A 19306-nucleotide genomic window follows, 5' to 3' on the forward strand; every position below is an offset into this window, starting at 1 on the left:
AAATCTGACCATAATAATAGCTTAAAATGAAATATGCAACAAGTAAATCATATTAAGATTAACTATTGGTAATAAGATACATTTCTATCACCACTCCTGGGTGGGATTTCATTTGTCATCCTGGGTTAGCTGCCCCTCTGCACAAAGACAGCAAAAATACTTTCCTAGTATTTTTTCCTCTCTAAATCTTCCTTTTCTTTCTATGTAAATAGGAGGGCGGGTAAATATGCAGATGGGGCCCCATTATTACAATTACACACTGGAACCTCTATTAGCTAATCAGGTATCTTTTTCCAGACGTGCTAGTCTAGTAGGATATATTATATGGGGCACATCCTGCCAAAGATTTCTTATATGGCCAGGGTTCCTTGAATGCCGTCAAAAACTGTATATTTTCCCTAATGTCTGTTCTTTGCTTGTGTCAAGTTTCCCTCAGCTCAGGTCTTAAATATTCTAGATGTAATGTGGATATCTGGCAGCATATACCATGGGATTACAATAAAGTCAAAGGAATATCAGAATATGTTTTTAACAGAGGTAGTGCTAGATCCATCTCTGGAGTTACTGGGTGACAGAATTTTCTGGGAAAAAATTAGGCAAAAAATCCCCTGAAATAGATGACTATGATTACCAGTTTACCATGATTCTATAGCACCTTCTGTGTGCTCGGAGTTTAACCAACACACACAAAGGTAAGGTCTTTGCCCCAAAGACACTTCAAACTAAGCAGACGTGATACAAATGTAGGGTGGGAGGTGGGATACATTGAAAAGCAAGGTGCATGAGGGTGGAGATGACTGAGCATGTGGTCAGGTCCATAACTCTCATATAATTAAAAAAAAAAAAGTCTTGTGATAAGTGTCACGCTGTCTGGAGCGGCTCCCGACTGAGTGCCTACCTCAGGGCAGACTGTCAGAAAACAGGGCAGACACCCCAAACTGGTGGTTTGTTCTAGAATTAGATTTCACCAAGCCAGTAACAAATGTGAACTCCAGGATCACTATACCAGTCTTACCATAGAGTCACAGACAGTCTCCTTAGACTCTCCAGTCTATCTTGCCACCCAGACAAATTGGACTTTGTGATTAAGGGTCACTTACAGCAAAAATCACACCATATTCAGGTTGCTCCCAGTCCCAAGAGACCAGTCACTTATCCCAGATCAGTTGAAAAGATTTGGTTTTCGTTTCCAGCTCTGTCACCGAGTTGATCTGTGATCTCAGGCAAGTCACATAATTTCATCCAGGCCCACTGACAGAAATTCTGGGGGCTCGGGCCATCCCTGGGGGGGGCAGGGCCCAGGGCAGAAGTGATGAATCCATCACTCCCAGGACCGCCTGCTCTGGCCAGTCACCCTGGCTCATAGGGCCCACCCAAAGCATGGGGCCAGGAGTGGTCTCGTGTGCCTAGGTCCAGGAGCCCTGCAGCCCGCCCCTGGGCAATTGCCCCCTTTGGCCCCCTGTCAGCGGGCCTGATTTCATCTTTCTGTACTTCACTTGCCCTATTTATAAAGTGATAAAGTGAGGACAACAGTACTTTTGTAAAGCACTAAAAGGTCTATGGGTGAAAAGCACTAAAAGGTCTATGGGTGTAACTGCTAACTATTTTATTATGGGCCTTTTGTAAGAGGTACATTTTTAGGTGGCAGAAGTGGACAAAAGCAGGATGGCGTAGCTCAGGGGAGGCATATGGGGCTGTGGGGGACGGGTTGGGGAGAGGAGAACCTAGAGACTGGAATGGGAGAAAGACATGGGGTTGGAGGTAATAAGTTCATCTTCCTTTAGTTAGATGTAATCAGTAGTAGATATCTTTGAATTAGACACTGGAAATCTTCAGAAGTGCTATCAAAGATGGAGCGGTTATCAATAAGGAGAAACGATTTCATTTGGATGGCTTGTGCTGTGAGGCGGCACAAAGAAGTTGGAGATACGTGATGGAAAAAGAGATGTATTTTTCTGTTCTGGTCTATGAAGGTTCTTATGCTTCACCTATTGCTCTGGAATCTGACTGCATTCTGGAATTAAAAACGCATATAAGTTGACTTTATATCAGTAGAGTACCTTCTCCGCTGCACCTGCCTGGGGGAGTCAGCTATGTGAGACTTATGTGTGTGCTTTCAGAGATGCCACTAGGTTGTGAGTTGCTGTATGAGAAGGAAAGGTCTAAGAAGGATTTGCATTCAGCCCTGAAGTTCATAGTCACTCTTTAGATCTTTTGGGAGTGATTTCCAAAGTCTTGGGCCTCTTGCTGCAAACATTCTGCCTCCTGTACAGATGCTCTCCATCCTAGGGTATGTCTACACTACAGGATTAATCCGAATTTAGATAATTCGAATTTGGGAAACAGGTTGTATAAATTCGATTGTGCGCGGCCACACTAAGCACCTTAATTCGGTTTTAAACCACATTAATTCGGTGGTGTGCGGCCACACTACCCCATTAACTTAAACACAGTAATTCGGTGGTGTGCGTCCACACTAACCCTAATTCGAATTAACAAAATCGATTTAGGCTCTACTCCGTTCGTCGAGGTGGAGTACAGAAATCGATTTAAAGGGCCCTTTAATTCGAATTAACTGGCTCTGTAGTGTGGACGGGTGAAGGGTTAATTCGGATTAAGGCAGCTAAATCCGAATTAAAGTCCTAGTGTAGACCAGGCCCTAGTAGGAGTAGCTCAGCTCTTCAGGAATGGTGCAGCTATCAAAGGAAGTCAAGTACTTGGGAAGGTGAGGTGGCCCTTCAAGTGTCCTGATCATTGAGGGGCTTGAAAATTAAGACTGACACCTTGAAATTGACTTGGGACCAGATTTTTCAAAGGTATTTAGATTAGGGTGACCAGACAGCAAATGTGAAAAATCGGGATGGGGGTGGGGGGTAATAGGAGCCTATATAAGAAAAAGACCCAAAAATCGGGACTGTCCCTATAAATCGGGACATCTGGTCACCCTAATTTAGATGCCTACTGGGATTTTTCGGGAGCTGCTATGACCTAACTTCCATTGAAACCAAGGTGAGTTTGAGGCCTAGGTGCTTTTAAAAATCCCACTAGGTGCCTATCTGTGTCTTTAGGCACCTAAGTACCTCTAAAAATCTGGTTCAAACTGGAGCCAGTGGAGTGAGCTGTGGTGCTCTGAGTAACCGGTGTTGATGAGGAAGCATTCTGCAAATGCCAACGTTCCAAGTCTATGAAGTGCACATAGAATCTTGGACTTTGAGTTAATATCTGTGTCCTGGCATTCAGAGTATTTGGCCTTTGTGGCTTTGTTATGTCCTGATGTTCTTCTTTCAATAACCAGTATTCAGTATGCACTATCAGCTGGCATATTCTGGTTTGGTGCAGATGTCCCAGCTAGAGTAGCCACGCAGCGAGGCCCCACCAATGTCTCTTTCTCCTCCCCGCCCCCATACAATGTTATCCTTGAATTTGTCTAACTTTGAAGAGCTGTGAATTTAAAGCCGTTCACTAACCTCTGTGGACTTTGCTTCCTTCCAGCACCCCTCTCCTCCTGCTCAATCCACTTCCTTGTGTGTGTTTGGTGACAATTAAACCTGTTGAAATAGTGTTGCTCCCCACAGCTATCTGCTGTAATGCAGACAGTATAGAGGAATGGTGACAGAGTAGAGGGGAACATCCTCTCCAAGGCACATGAATATAAATTTGGCCTGATTAATTGCCAAGGACTAGATCTCTCCTGACCTTTTGTGTCCCTAATGAGAGAGTCTCCTTTTTAAAAGACAGCAAAGGCTGCATGTCTGCGGTGTAGTTCCCGTGACATGCCAGTAATCACTGATGCTATGTTACTGACACGACATGACTTAATAGTGCAAAGAATATGATCTCCCACCAGGTGCAGTTGCAATAATGAGCCAGTAAGTCATCTATAATAGATCACACTTTGGGGCCCTGAACAACACAAAACTCTTTAAATCCCTACAGCCACCTGACATTCATAGACACTGCTATGTTGACTGGAGGATATTTTCTTCCTTTCTCTTTGGAACACTATGCCACTTTGGGGATTCAGCCCAGACCAGTATTAGCCAGTTTCTTTCTGCAGCAAGTACTTGGGGAAGATGGCAGGATGCTCTTTTTCCCCTTTGCAACATGCTCTCCAGGGCTCAGTGCAGAAGAAAATGGATTAATCCTCATCAATTTCCAGAAATGCTAAATACCTGGAAGAACTAGATAAGGATGTAACTATTCTACTGCCCTCGCACACATTTTAAATGCAGAGCACATACATGGGACCCAAAGGGTTCAAAAATAGCGTGTCAAACAAGTACAAACAGGCAGAAAGATCTGCTGTCTAGCCCTTCAGCCTTGGAATGGATGGTGGGTTTCTGGAGATGGGGACGTTATAGCAAAAGTCCAGGCAAGCTGGCTGGACAGGGAGCAACAGTCTGGACCCCTCATACACTGCAGGATTCTTACTGTTAGACCCTCATGTAATTGTAATTGTGCCCCACTGCCCTAGACAGAGCCCAGTTTGGGGATGGAGAGTGAAGTTCCCTCATTCTTGGAGATAATTCATCCAATTATGGGTTGAGGCAATGTGGCCTAGTGAACAAAGCACCAGACAGGAACTCAGAAGGGTCTAGTGCTGGCCTGCTGTGTGACTTTGCTCAAGTCACTTCCCCTCCATGTGTCTGTTTTGCCATCTGTAAAATGGGGATAATAATACTGACCTCTTTTATAAAGCACTTGGAAAACTACTGATGAAAAGTGCTATGTCAGAGCTATTTATTATTAGCAGGGTATTATGGGAATCCTTGGCCTGCTTAGAGAGACTGTTCCATTTTCTGCAGCTGATGATCCAACCCTTCGCCAGCATTAAATTGTTTTTTGAGGAAAACCAGAGGCAATGTAGTGGCTTAATTTCTAAAACCGCACTCAAATTACTATGGTTGTATTAGTAAGAAAAATATTTATTTCCTAATCAGCCTGGAACAAGGTAATGAACCAAGAGAATTATGAAACTGGCACTCAATTAAGTGCTTATTAAAATGATCCTGCTCTCTTATTTCCAAAGGTACTGACTGCCAGAATATAAATCTACATCCTGGCAATCTGGACTTGACTTTGCTTTATTCCTTCATTTTTATCTATTAGGGACTTTTTAGCCCTGTCGCTGTTTACTTGATTTTTTTAGCAGCTATGTAGATAATAGGTTCTTCCCGCTAAAGCTAGCTCTAAACTTGTGCTGTGTCAGCAAAATAGTTTGAGATTGTAATTCTTATTTATTACTTGGTGATATTTGACACTGCCTTCATTATGAAAGCTGCTCTTCCTTTATCTCAGCCTAGCAGCTGTTTTTATGTTGTATCTAATCTATCTTTTCTGTGCCCTCATCCTCATAGGTCTTGTATTGTGTCATGTCCCAATCATAAGATGTTGGAAAAGCATTGCCATCTGCCACTCAAGAGTCATTATAGTGCAGTGTGTCACGTGATACCCCAGCCTATGACGAGCAGTGCTGAAAGGTGCCTTGCCAGCAAAACCAAGACCTATGACATTGCTTCATGAACCTTCATGTATGGCCATGAGCTTCAGAAGCTATATCACCAAGGCATGGCTCTGAGCAATGCTCAGTCCATTAAGGTAGCTCTGGGATTTTTTCTGTAGTACGCTGCTGAATACAGAGTCCAGGCGTGGTGGTTTTGCATCATGTGGAGCTGAATGGGTTGGGGAGTTAGCTTTGGGAGCTGGCAACTTGGAACTATTATTTTATTATTTGTATTGTAGGAGTCTCTAGCAGCCCCAGTCGTGGGCCCATACCCCGTTACACTAAATGTTGCACCAGCACAGAACAAAATGACTTTCTGCCCTCAAAGAGCTTCCTGCATATTCAGTTCTTGGGTGATCCAATAGACCTATGGGGCAGCGATATGGCTATGCTACTTCCAACTGGGTTCGCCCCTCCCTGCAGCAAGAGATGTTAATCTGAACCGAAATCTTGGTAACCTGCTAGAAGAGGCAGAGAAGTGTGAAGAATGCTACTGTGTTACTTTCAAATGTAAATGTCATTGCTTAATGCAGTGGAAATCTTAATTGACAGCTTTGTAAACTCTTCTGATGCTATGTTCATAGTTGTGGAGCTCTGATCCTGTGGGGGAAAAGAGATCCTCCTTTCTTCTGCCTGGTTGCTGGCACCCCACAGGATGAGGAGGGGTGTCTCCTTCCTTCGTGTAGCTGCTAAGTGAAGCAGGTGCAGGGGCAGCTGCCAAGATCCTCATAGCCAATGAGAGAAACCTTCTTCTTTCTGCTGACTTATGTTACCTTTCACCTTAGACCTATACAGGAATTCCCAACAAGGGTTAGCTCCCTATGGTTTCTCTTTCATTGATACAGTGAGGTCTGGCAGCCTCAATACTTGCCACTAGATGGAGAGTGCAGCTCTGTTGCATAGAAGGGAGCAGCCTTTCTCCTTAGCTGCTAAGGCTGGCTAGGAGTCACATGGGGGAAAAACTGCTGGGAATCCCAGCACCATAAAAAACATGGTGTCTTGTCTCTCCTGGTAAGATGGAAGACAGTGGGGTAACTCGGATTGGAACAAGTCCCAGCATCCCAAGATTACAAGATCCTCAGCATCCCAAGCAGTTGGTTTGGATAGGCTTATGGCAAAAAATGAGACCAACCATAAGAGAACTGAGCCATGCACTAGCACAATGGTAAAGCTGGGGTAGCCTCAGGGCATGGCTCAGGGGAAGGTCCTTGCTGAGAAGATGAGCACATCCTGAACCCAGAGGGCCTTGTTCTGTGATGCACTGGGTGGCTGGTATCACCTCTGCATGTGAATGACTGTGATGCTTCCCTCCCACAGGGAAACTGCTGATGCCCACAGGGAGCAATGGTTAAAGTAGGTCAGGTTAGAAGGGGGGAAGCTCACCAAGTGTGGTGGGTCTCATGTCCATGTGATGATGTGGCAGTACATCAGGATGGGTAGGGGACAGCATGGACCATGACAAAGGAAGGAGTGCATCTGAAAGGAGGCCTTTGAGGCCCTTTAGACAGTCAGGAAGACGTATGAGAGTATGGGCAATGCGGGAGCTATGGGAGAGGGGCACATCCCTGCTGCTTTCAAACCTCATGCTTATATGTACCATCGCTTGGACTTGACCATCACTTTCAGCCCCCACCCTCAGTCTCTTTCTCCTGCATGGTGTCTTCCCTCCCCACCCACCCACAATGTAGTATCCTGCTATGCCTTGTGATGGGGGAGATAGTGCTTCCTCTCCCACTCTCCCCTCTGCAGAAAAAAGGTGAGGAGGAGGCAGCTACACGGAGGGGCAGAGACAGTGGAGAGTGCTGCTGGCTGCATCCCTAGGGAGAGGTCAATACCTGGGCCCCCCTTCCGGAAGGAGGTAAGAAATACGTTATTTCCTGGAAGCCCTGGTGGGGGAAGTGGTGCCCTTTACTGGCTCCCCATAATGAGAGGCCTGCACTGCTTATTCTCCCCCCAGCTGGAGTCACAGAAGGCTCTCCAGGCACAGCGGGTGTCAGGTCAAAATGTGTCCTCCTGGCTGGTGAGTGGGCTCAGAACTATCAAATGGCTGTTTCTAGGCACAGTTGCTTGTAGAGCTTGGTCCTTTTACTGCATGTTCAACAGAACTGTGCTCATCTACAGTGGCACTGTGAATGATTCTGAAGGGGATTGAATTTGGGACCTCCAGCACCAAAAGCCCAGACAGCTAACACTTGAACCCAAGTGGTACGCTAGCAGTCTGCTGCTGTTGGGGGCCCGTCTCTAGAAATCAATGGGATCACGTGCGCTTAGCCAGTTCAGTTTGTAAACATTAATTGTTAGGAAAGAAAAGCTCTAAAGAGTGATTACTGAATAAGTCTTGTCAAGTTTAGTTGATGAAGAAAATCAATTCTACACAAATCTGGTGTGGCTAACACATTCCTAATATGTGATTTCAGTTTAATTTAATTAATTTAAAATGTATTATAGATTTCCTAGAATATTAGAAGTCCAGAAGGAGGTTTTTCAATCCAAAGTGCAAATGCAGCACTTATCATATAAACATTCTCTGTAGGAGCCCAAACAATTTTATGCATTTTTATTTTGACCCAATAGGATACAATATAATTTAGCAATTAACTGCATGGCAGAAATATATTGAGGCACTGTGTAGTCCACAATGGGTGTTTTTAACCCCTAAAGCACAAGTCCAATCCATTCTGGCCAGCAAGGCCAGAATTTCATCGCTTATTCTATTAACTGGAGGCTAGAGTATATAATTCTATTTCCTTCCTGGAGATGCTTCTAAGGAAAAGCCTCTAGAAAAATGGGAAAATCCATAGTGAATTTAATTTTATAAGGCTGTTGTCTGCTGCCGTATGTTCTATGGAAGCTGTTGGTTTGCATTAGTGTTAGTGAACATGGGAAAGTTTTACAAATGGACCCCAGCTATTTTTGTTTTCAAGGGCTGGGACAAAAATTGGATCTACAGTCTAAATACTGTGGATATATTCTGCAATTGCAAGTCAGGATAGTTATTCAACAGAAAAGTAGCTACACACTACAGATATACATAAGGGTTTTATTTGCTTGAGAGAGGGACACAAATACTTTGAAATCTGCCGTCTCTTGGATCTCCTTTCACAAAGCAGTATCTGTGCTGATTTTGATCTTGATCTAGATGTCAGCCTGGCCCCGGCAGAGTGCTCTCCTCCACGTTTATTTTTATAGTTATTTCTATGGTGTTCATTGTAGTATCTGGCCACGTTGTCATTAACCACCTTCTTTCTGCTTCTGCTGACACGGCTACAGCAACACAGCAAACAATCTTTCTCTCTCTCCATTATTCTTCCTGACACAAGTGCTGCTTTATCACACTTGACTATTCCATCTTCCTGAATCAGCAAAATAGCAACACATGCGTCTGTGTTTCTCATTACTACCTATTGAACTGATCTTTTTCTGTTGCTGGTGCCTCTAACTTTGTACTAAGATTTACTTTAAATAGGTTAGTTCTTTGATGCTCTGCTTTTTTCTGCCTACCTTCTCCATCTTAGTCCTCTTATTTCTGCTCTTCTTCTGTACCACTTCTCTGATGTTGTTACTCAACTGAACGTATCTTTTTGACTGCTCTAGTACTCCTGTCGCACCTTCTGTCGGATGATCTCAAAGTGCCTTACAAGCAATAAGGAATCTAGCCCACAGAATCTCGTGGACTTTGTTTCTTTCTACTATCTACCCTGCATTTGCTATTTGTCTAGTGCTGACCGCCTCTCTGTCCCTTCACGCAATCTTGCCATTGTTGGTACAAGATCTGTTATGGCTGCCACTTGGTACAGTCTTCGTTCTGCTGAGACAGCAAGGCAAAAGCAAGAAGGAATAGTATTGGACTCCTTTTTATAAAAAGCTAATTGAAAAGCCTTGGGATCCATGACTCTTTGATGATGGCAACATCAAAAGTACAGCCTGACCAATTGCGTTGTGTTTGTGAATAGGCAAAATGCCCTCTTCAGTCGGATTAAACTGAAACCAACCAACTTATTTTACACTTCTTCGATTGGGAGCTTTCGTCTCCCAGGGCGAAAGGCATTGACTCCGGCTGCCAGCCAAAAGCTTGCGCTTAAAACGTTTTAAAAGCTTTTCATTTCCTCTCCAAATGTTTTCAACAAAATTGATTACTCACTGCCCTCACAGCAAGATATAGATGTTTTGAAACCAAGTTCTGCTGGGCAGACACAGGGCAGATGTTAGAGCGTCCTAATGCCTAAGATAAAGTGCAACGAGTCACAGATGTGAAATAAAAGGCTTGAAAATGCACACACAGGGTTTCGGGAACACGCAGACAAATTACAAAGGCGCCAGTCATTTAAACAGGATTTTAATAACAGATGCCAACATTTCCAGCTGCTTCAGGTGTCCTTGCTTCAGATGAGCAGCTGCTGCTGCTGCTGACAAGACTTGGATGGTGAAGATGCATGGGAGGGAGAGATGTCTCTCCGCTTCTTGCTCAGACTGGATTTATGTGGCATAGTTTTGCAGTGTGATTAGCCTATGCCTAGAACCATTCCTTGCCCTTGAATATTGTTTAGATCTTAATGCATTGAATAACTGTATATTTTCAGTATGGGATTAAGAACATGAAACTACCACCTTGGAAATCCCTGCTTCGTTGCTTTTACTTTTGTATCATAATATGTGGGAAGGAGATTCACAAAGTCAGTTATGGATCTTTTGACTAGGGCATCTATCGAGGAGCCAATTAGCTAAAGCATCTGCAGGCTGTGCTCCACGTGGATCTACATCCCCAGCTGCCTTCTCCACAGTGGGAAATGTAATCTGAATTCAAATAAAATATCAACACCTCCTCGCTCCTTGCCCACCATGTTTGACACATTCTAACACATTGGAGTTAGAGAAGGCAGTTGTGAGAGATGTAAGAGGTGAGACTGTTTGTTTTTTCTCTAGGCAATATGTCATATCGAGCTTTATAACTCAGCCAACAATCCAGCAGCATTGAGTGTAATAACCACAGCAGCGTGTCTAAGTATTATGAATGTGTCAGGATGATGAATTTACTGTAACAATATCACCAGTGGTAGCATATGAAATGAACTGTATCTCAATCAATCATTTTCAACACAATCATGGAACCCCATGCAGATAACTTTGGGGGTTATGGATGTGGTGGCAGGGAGGGTGAGGAAAGGAGAAGCAGATAACTGCTGTTATCATTGCTGGATGCAGTTGTAATTGTCTGAAGGCAAAGTGTCCATGTCTACCTTAACCTTTTGGTTAAGGACTTCCAGCAGGATGACACTCTTGCTAGAACCCTGTTGCTCAAGGAAGACTGAAAGCTTGTCTGGGGAAGAGTCTGACTGAATCCCACTGAGATGGCTATTAGAAAGAAGTCTTTTATAAACCTGTGGTAACTGTAGTTGTATAAATACTAACAAGGCTGCTACTCTGAAACCTGTAGTTGTATCTATCTCATATAGAGAAGTCCCCAAATACGGTGGAGCAGAATGAATTAGCCATGTCGGGGTGATTAGCCTTGTTGGGGTGAGCAGCTGGATATTTCAGCAGGCTCAGATTTTCATCCTTACGTTCATGTTTGCCAAACTGAAAACGTGCTTTGTGCTTGGCTGAACCTGAACTCTCAGTCTCAGGGACCCAGCCCCTTGTGTCTCCTGACCAGTGTGCCTACCCCAAACTAGCCCCATTAGCCCTCTTTCCCAGCTGTCAAAGACTTCCACCCCCAGTCCAGTGCTGAGCAGTCCTGCACTAGTACTAAATGCTTGTGCCTAATCCTTTCCACTTTAACCCCTCTACCAATGTTGCTTAACCCTCACCTAGGTGCTGTGAGGCAAGTAGGTATTACCGCCCCCACTTGAAAGATGCAGCAACTGAAGCCCAGAAAGTGACTTTCCCAAGCTACGGAGTGTCTGTGATGGAGCGGAAATGAGAATTCAGGAGCTCCTGGCGGCCATTCCCGTGCTTAGAACACACTTTTCTGCTCAGCTGCCAAAGCAACTCTGGTCAGGTTCACGCATGTCCATCTCCTCTCCCACTGCCAAATCCTTGCTCCACTATCAGGCAACTCAGATCAAGTGAGCTGGGAAGGCAGTCAGAGGCTAAAGTGGTGATTGGGTCCTTCAAGGGTATAGGGCCACCAGTTTCTCAGCCTGTGGGTCTTGTTGAATCATCAGCTGCTTCTGGATCTCCAAATAGCAGCAGCTGGCAAGAGGGATGTAATGGGGTGGCCCAGCAAGCCTGGGGCTAGTCAGCTCTGCCTTCCTCCACCTGCACGGGATGTTGAATTTTGAGAGGAGGAGTTCCCTGTCCTATAGGGTTCTGGGAAGTGGATGGGCACACGCTGGGGCTTGTCACGAGGGGGTGCTTTGAGATGGTGAGTGTTTTTACAAGTGTACTCTTTCATTTGTGCTCAGCAAGAAGGCTGCATCCTTTCCTTGCCTCTGATCCCAGTCTTCCATTCCTTTCCAACCTTAAGGGTGCATGACTGCAGTTCAGTCTCCATGGGCTTACTGGGAACTTCCAGCTGTTGACCGGGCAGCAGTATTCTGTTATTTCCCTCAAGGAGAATATTTATACCTACACTCTATGATCTGCTCTAGTGCCTGGTTGATTTTCAAATGACATTTAAGACCTTTTTGGTTTTTGATCTACAAAGCCTTAAATGATGTGGGTCCTGGGTCCTGTACAGCTTGCCTTTCGCCTCATGTGTTACCAAGGCAGTCCTGATCAGCCTAGGCACTCAAGTTTACTGCTCTTTGCACCGAACTAGAGGAGGCTCTGGGCAGGGCAAACTGGCTGAGGGATCCTGAATGCTCAAATTCTCTTTCCTCTACTTGGTCTTCCAGAATTGATGATGATCACGGTATGCTGCAAAGATAGAATGTTTTCTGAAGCTTCTTCTGGGGGAGAGCTCTCATTAGGGGATGTCAAAGGTTTTGGAGAAGTGAAGAGAGGTGGTGTTTTTGGGGGGGCGGTTTTTTTAAATTCATTCAGCTCTGTTTGTTAATGACTGTATAGAGCCTTGAGCACTGGACATGTGCTTTTTAGAAATTTCAAATAGTTCTGTATTCTTTCCACCCCTCTCCCTCTCACATGCACTCCTCCAAACTGCTATACTTCTTCCAAGGCTTTTCAGCTAGCGAGTTGTCCCTGCTTTGGCTGAAATTTAGCACTACTGCTCTGCACGAGTGCTGGCCTCATGCCACGTATATAGAGCACTGAAGCAGGCAGCAGTTGGGAAGATCGTCAGCAGAAAAATTGCCAGCCACCCCCACAAGCTCTAGCTATCTTCCACTGAAGGGGAAAGGTAGAAGCACTGAGTTCAGGGGAATGATCCAACAGGGCAACGTGTCTTCTATTTCTCCAGCCTAACAAGGGGAGGGACTAGACAGACTGAAGACTCCATAGACAGAGGTGTTTGGATCCTGAGTTTTGGCTATGTAAGAAAGAGCTATATTTTAATGCCCTAACCTGATATATAGTCTTTAAATATTGGTTTCTCCACAAAGGGATCTCCTAAAACTGGGTGACTGGGCAACAAAATGGCAGATGAAATTCAATGTTGATAAATGCAAAGTAAAGCACATTGGAAAACATAATCCCACTACCCATATAAAATGATGGGGTCTAAATTAGCTATTACCATTCAAGAGCGAGATCTTGGAGTCATTGTGGATAGTTCACTGAAAACATCCACTCAATGTGCAGCGGCAGTCAAAAAAGCAAACAGAATGTTGGTAATCATTAAGAAAGGGATAGATAATAAGACAGAAAATATCATATTGTCTCTATAAAAATCCACGGTACGCCCACATCTTGAGTACTGCGTGCAGATGTGGTCGCCCCATCTCAAAAAAGATGTATTGGAATTGGAAAAGGTTCAGAAAAGGGTAACAAAAAAGATTAGGGTTATGAAACAGCTTCCGTCTGAGGAGAGATTAATAAGATTGGGACTCTTCATCTTTGAAAGGAGATGGCTAAGGGGGGGGATATGATAGGGGACTATAAAATCATGACTGGTGTGGAGAAAGTAAATAAGGAAGTGTTACTTACTCCGTCTCATAACACAAGAACTAGGGGTCACCAAATGGAATTAATAGGCAGCAGGTTTAAAACAAACAAAAGGAAGTATTTCTTCATGCAATGCACAGTCGGCAAAGAGTTCCACAGGTTGGAGGATGTTGTGAAGGCCAAGACTATAACAGGGTTCAAAAAAAGAACTATATAAATTCATGGAGGATAGGTCCATCAATGGCTATTAATCAGGATGGGCAGAAATGGTGTCCCTGGCCTCTGTTAGCCAGAATCTGGGAATGGGCGACAGGGGATGGATCACTTGATGATTACATGTTCTGTTCATTCCCTCTGGGGCACCAGCCATTGGCCACTGTCAGAGGACAGGATACTAGGCTAGATGGACCTTTAATTTGACCTAGTATGGCCGTTCTTATGCTCTTATGTGGGTGCCTCTCCTCCTGACCTCCTCCTATTTTCATTTCCTTTGTTTTATTTAGATTTTCCATTTGTGCCTATCTCCAGCTCCAGGCATATCATCTATATTATAAATACTGACTCCATCAGAATACAAAACACACCTGATAAATAGTACAACCATACCTCGTACATGACCATTAGCATGGCTCCCATTGCCACTGTACCCTGATCCTTTAATCTTCTTCCCCATCCCCTGGGGATAAGGTTGGGTGAACTGGGGAATTTTACAGCTTTTCTTCTAGGGCATGAAACCAGATTCTGTTGAACCAGGGCAGGGGGGAAATTCCAAAGCCAAAGAACCCTCACCAAATACTCCCTGCGACCATCTCTCTCCATTTAAGCCGGGGGCTGTTAGCGGAGATGTCTAAGCTACAGCAGCATTGCACAAGGAAAGAGACTGTCTCTAAGACCTGATCCGATGCCCGGTATAGTCAGTGGGCACTGGATCAGGCCCTAAGTTAGCCAGACCCCAAACCATTCTAGCACCACTTCTTAGGTTGTAAACTCTTCAGAGTGCGGAGTGTAGTGTATGCTGTGCCCAGCACAATGGGGCTGTAGTGTTGAATAGAGCCGCTAGGCCCTATTGTAAATATTAAATAATACTGATAACAACGTAAGCTGCACCTAGAATTCAACTGGTAGCTGGTACAGATCTCGGAGCACAGGGGCAAGGTATTTATAATTCGGTGTCATGCAGGCTCCTTCTATTTAGTTATTGGAAGTAGCTGTTTTCCTGTTTCAGGGCCTGGGTTCTACTCCTTTCCCCTGTCCTCATGTGACGGCACAGCACCAGACTATTTAAGTCCCAGTGAGATGGAACAGCACTAAGCCTTTTTCTAACCGCTATCATCATCAGCAAATTAGGTTAGGCTGTCTCCGCTTACTTTCTTTGACAGCTTCATGTTTATTTCACATCACAGTAGATTTAAAGAGCTCCCTCTATGTATAGGACAGCTTGTTTCATTGTCCTCTAATTATATGAATAATCAATATGCTCATGAATAAGGTTTGGGCTTATGGAGACTGCATGCGGAGACTGAATATGATGGGCCAGGCTAATTAAAGCTTTCCATCAGGCTGGGCTTTTCTGCTTCGTTTTATCCCCTTGCTAACAGGAGAGGTTGAATTTAGAAAAACCGAAATGTTTTTGCTTCTGATAAACTCTGGAGAGTTTATGAAACATGCAGTGGAGAAGAACCAAGAGTTCCCTGATGATGAGTGACTGATCAGAGGCTCTTCTGGGAGAGGAGAAGTTGGTTCCCATAGTGGACATTAAAGCATGGAGATTACTATTGCCATTTCAGAAACTTCTTTTCCTAACTTTTTTTTTTTTAAAGGAACATTGTTAATTTTGAAATGAGAACTCAAATTTCAAAACAAACAAACAGCCTTTAAGATGTTTCATAACAGTCCCGATCCTGTTTTCCATTGCGTTCAATGGCAACATTTCCATTGACTTCAGTGGGAAGATGGATCCGACTCTTGCATCTGTCTCCACTGCTGTTAGAGTAAATTTGCATTCTCTTAGGGCCTGGTACTTTGAGGTGCTGAGCACCCTCGGCTCTCTTTGACATTCTGAACCTTGTAGAACTGGGTCCTAATTTGGGGCGAGGTTGAATCTGTCATCTGAATACCCTCACTCAAGTGTGCTCTGTGACTGGTCCTGCATAGGAACCTTGTCCTACCCTTGAGCCAATTACAACGAGGATGTGGAGGGAAGTAACTGCTCCCCATATTGTCAGCCACAGCACTCACCTCCCGAGACAGCGCAGAGCTGAGCTGGCACTGTAGTGTGTGAGAAATTCAGACTATACCCATTCTGAAAAGATCTGGATTCTGGTCCTAGTTCTACCATTGACTTGCTGAGTGACTTTGGACACATCTCTTGGAGCTGTATGCAAAGCTCTTTGAAGTTAATGGGAGTCTTTCCATTGACTTCAGTGGGGTTTGGATCAGGCCCTTGGTGTCTCCCAAAATTAGTGTGCTTAGATAGTCTCAGACCTGGTGTTAAATTTAAGCAAAACCCCAGGTCTTTCTGAGAAGACGTGTAAAGTGAGTTCATCCGCATGGAGTGCTAGTGAGCTGAGACTGTGGATGGCAGTTCAGCTCAATACATAGGTCCTAGTTTGGAGAAAACACAATAGGAGGAGGATGGGCATTGCTTAAGGCAGAGTACCCAGTTCCAATGAACTACCTAGGCTGCATAGGTGAACTGCTAGGTCTTCCAACATCCTAGCTTTCTGTGTATCTATCATGCAGCACAATCTACCACTAAGCCTCTAGAGGAATTTCCTCAATTAGTTTGTCCCCTCACTAATGATAAAAATGGAAGAGAGAAGCTTGTTGGAGAAAATGGAGCAGAAAATTCATGAATCACTGGCATAGATCTGTTCTGCTTTTGTGGGAGAAGACTTTTCCTCTGGCTCCTCTTTTAGAGCAACGTTGATTTATAATGTGCTGGCAGTCAGTGGTCCCATAAGTAGGGCAGCTAAATCACTTTTTAAACTTTGTCACTCTTGTTAACTTGGGAGATCTTTGAGTTCTTATTGTGTGAGATCTGATTTCTAAATCCTGCAACACAGGGTGATTGATGAAAGACACCACCTCTTATGACACATTTCCACTTCTCACATGTTACTTGAGAGACAGACCAGAGTCCAGCTTTTGGCCATGTGACTTTGATCAGCAAACAACTTCAGGCCCTGAGGAAAAGGAGTCAGGGCAAAAGAGCAAATTGCTTGGACCCATGCCATAGGTGATTTATTCAGCAAAGAGGAGACCACTGTGAGATCTAAACTCATCCTTCTAGTTAGGAGGACATGTTTATTTCCTCCTGATTCTTGGCTGTTAATAAATTTCCCATAAGATTGTGGGGAATAGCACAACAACAATGGAGAAAGATGTCTTGAGTCTGTGATCCTTGGCTGAGATTCTATTTTAATTAAATGTATCCTAGCCACATCTGAATTTAATAGTAGAAACTATCTTTTTAAATACTAAAGTGTTCTAAACATGCATCCAGAGCTGTTCCTTAAACATTTTAAAGTAAAGCTTTTCTGTGCCAAATTGTGAGGATTTTGAAATCAATGGGGTCACTTGTGTGAGAGAGGCAAACACAACTTGGTCTTTTCTGTCTTCCCAACCCTGACTATGGTATCCAGTTTATGAAGGAGAAAAATGTACATAATTATTTACTCTGGTAATATGCATTTATTTGAGTGGATATGCCAGGATGGAAAGAAGGGAGAAATATAACATTATACATTATTATGCAGACACTTGAACATTATATCTCTTTAGCGCTGTCTGTGTAAACACCAGCTTATTGGCAACCCTTTTACAGAGCACTGAAAGTCAATAACATGCCGATTGTTTCTGAAGTTGTTTGCATTACTCTGCCTTCTATTTTGTGTGCCTTGTGATCACCCTTCTTGCTAAGTGGATATATTCTCGCTACAGTGCCTGGTGATTTCTGTGTTCAGTGTCGTGAAGTTTAAGATGAGAGCCTCCTGCAGATAAAAATAAGTAATTAAAAAGCCCTCTTGTGAAAATGACACCTCTGTGTTACAGAAATATGGAGTTTGTGTTGTGTTTTCTTCGTTCCCTGGACAAAACAAACGTTAGTGTTCTCTCAGCTCTGCCTGGCTTATGAAAATCAGTCTGGCTAACTTCTGCTTTTATTCCTCACTACCAATAAGCTTTGATAAATTGATAAATCGCCACGTTTGTTTTCTGTTATCACTATGATGATGATGCATGAAGCTAGTGAAGGATGGATTGATTTGATTTCTTGAGCTGTGAAGAAGGAGCACTTAGGACTTCATTTTATTGCTATTGAAGACAGGTTGAAATGTGTCTATACAAGGCTTTGACTGAGGAGAGATGGGAGGTAGGGAGGAGGCATTCTTCTTCTTTTTAATTCCGAGTTTATCAATATCTGACACATTGGGCAGAAGCAGATAGCAAGCTATCAACTAAAATGTGAGGCTGCTTTTACTAGCCTGAAAATAAGTGAACACTGAGAAAATAACCATTTTTATTTAATGTTTGTATTGCTTTGTTTGCTCTCGGAGACCATGTACCATATCTTCCTTTATGTAAGGGAAAAACCCAGACAGAAGCAAGGAAACGGTGAATTCCGACTTGCTGAGTTTCCCCTAATCGTTCCACTGGGGTTTTTGTCAAAGGGGCAACATGTTTGACCCTTACACCTCTGGTGTTCTAAGATGTCAAAGTCCTATATGTAAAACCTGGAGATAGTCCAGGAAGACAGTCAATTTATCATTGATACTTAAAAGTAACCCCCAAAACTCAGTCTTACCGCCACAGGGATTTATTCTTTGTCCTCAAATTTTGGAGGCAGGGGACAGATTGGAGGTCCTGAATTGAAAATACTGTCTGAAAATTTTGGGGTTGAGCCAGAACCCAAAAGGTAGGAAGGGTTCAAAATCTCAGGTTTGGACTTGGGTGAAGATGCTGCAAGAATTACTCTCCTTGTGTTTCCTCATGCCGCCCCGTGCAGCTCTGCTAACAAAATGGCACCATTTGCCAATAGTTAGCACACAGCCTCTACTACTCCCCTGTCAATTAGGGCGGTTTCCCCTTGTGTTTGGGGCCATTTGCACCAACAGTGTAGCATCGCTTGGCTAAAGCTGCCGTTTTAATGGCCACTGCGGTACCTAGACTTTTTCTGTGAATGGCTATCACTCCCCTCCCAGTCTAGGCTCTTTGGGCCTGGACCTTATAAGAGTTACTTTCTCCCCAGATTATAGGAGGCTTCCTGTAGTGAAGAATGATTAGCAGCCTGCCCTCCCAGCACTACGATCATCTCAAATTAAATTCCACTGAATTACAGTGGGATAACAGCATGTACAGGGTGAATCCAAAGGCAAATCAGTATCTTGGATTCCATAGATTGGATGCTATCTCCCACGAAGCTAAAGAACCTATATTAATGTCTGAGGACCAAAAATAGTGCATTGTTGGGTACTGAAACTGTACAGTGTTCCCAAAACATTCAGTTGCGATAGAGTAGTTCTGATCCCTATCAGTTGTACTTGTTTGCTAGGATTATGAAGGTTGGAACTTTTATTATTTGCTCAAAAAAAAAAAAAAAGACTGCTTTCCCATTTATTCATCACTTTGGACTGCATCAATGGAATGTTAGATGGCCAGGAGAAGGTGGGATAAAGTTGTCACCACACTGTAGTGAGCTGCTGGTGGAGCACCATCAAAATTGTCCTCTGTCAGAATTCAAGTATTCAGGTCAGTTAATTGCCAATGTCACCAGCTTCTATAAAGCTCTCTGTAATGTATTGT

The sequence above is a fragment of the Terrapene carolina genome, unplaced genomic scaffold (genome assembly GCF_002925995.2).
Source record: "Terrapene carolina triunguis isolate 2854851 unplaced genomic scaffold, T_m_triunguis-2.0 Scaffold136, whole genome shotgun sequence".
Taxonomy (NCBI): Eukaryota; Metazoa; Chordata; order Testudines; family Emydidae; genus Terrapene; species Terrapene triunguis.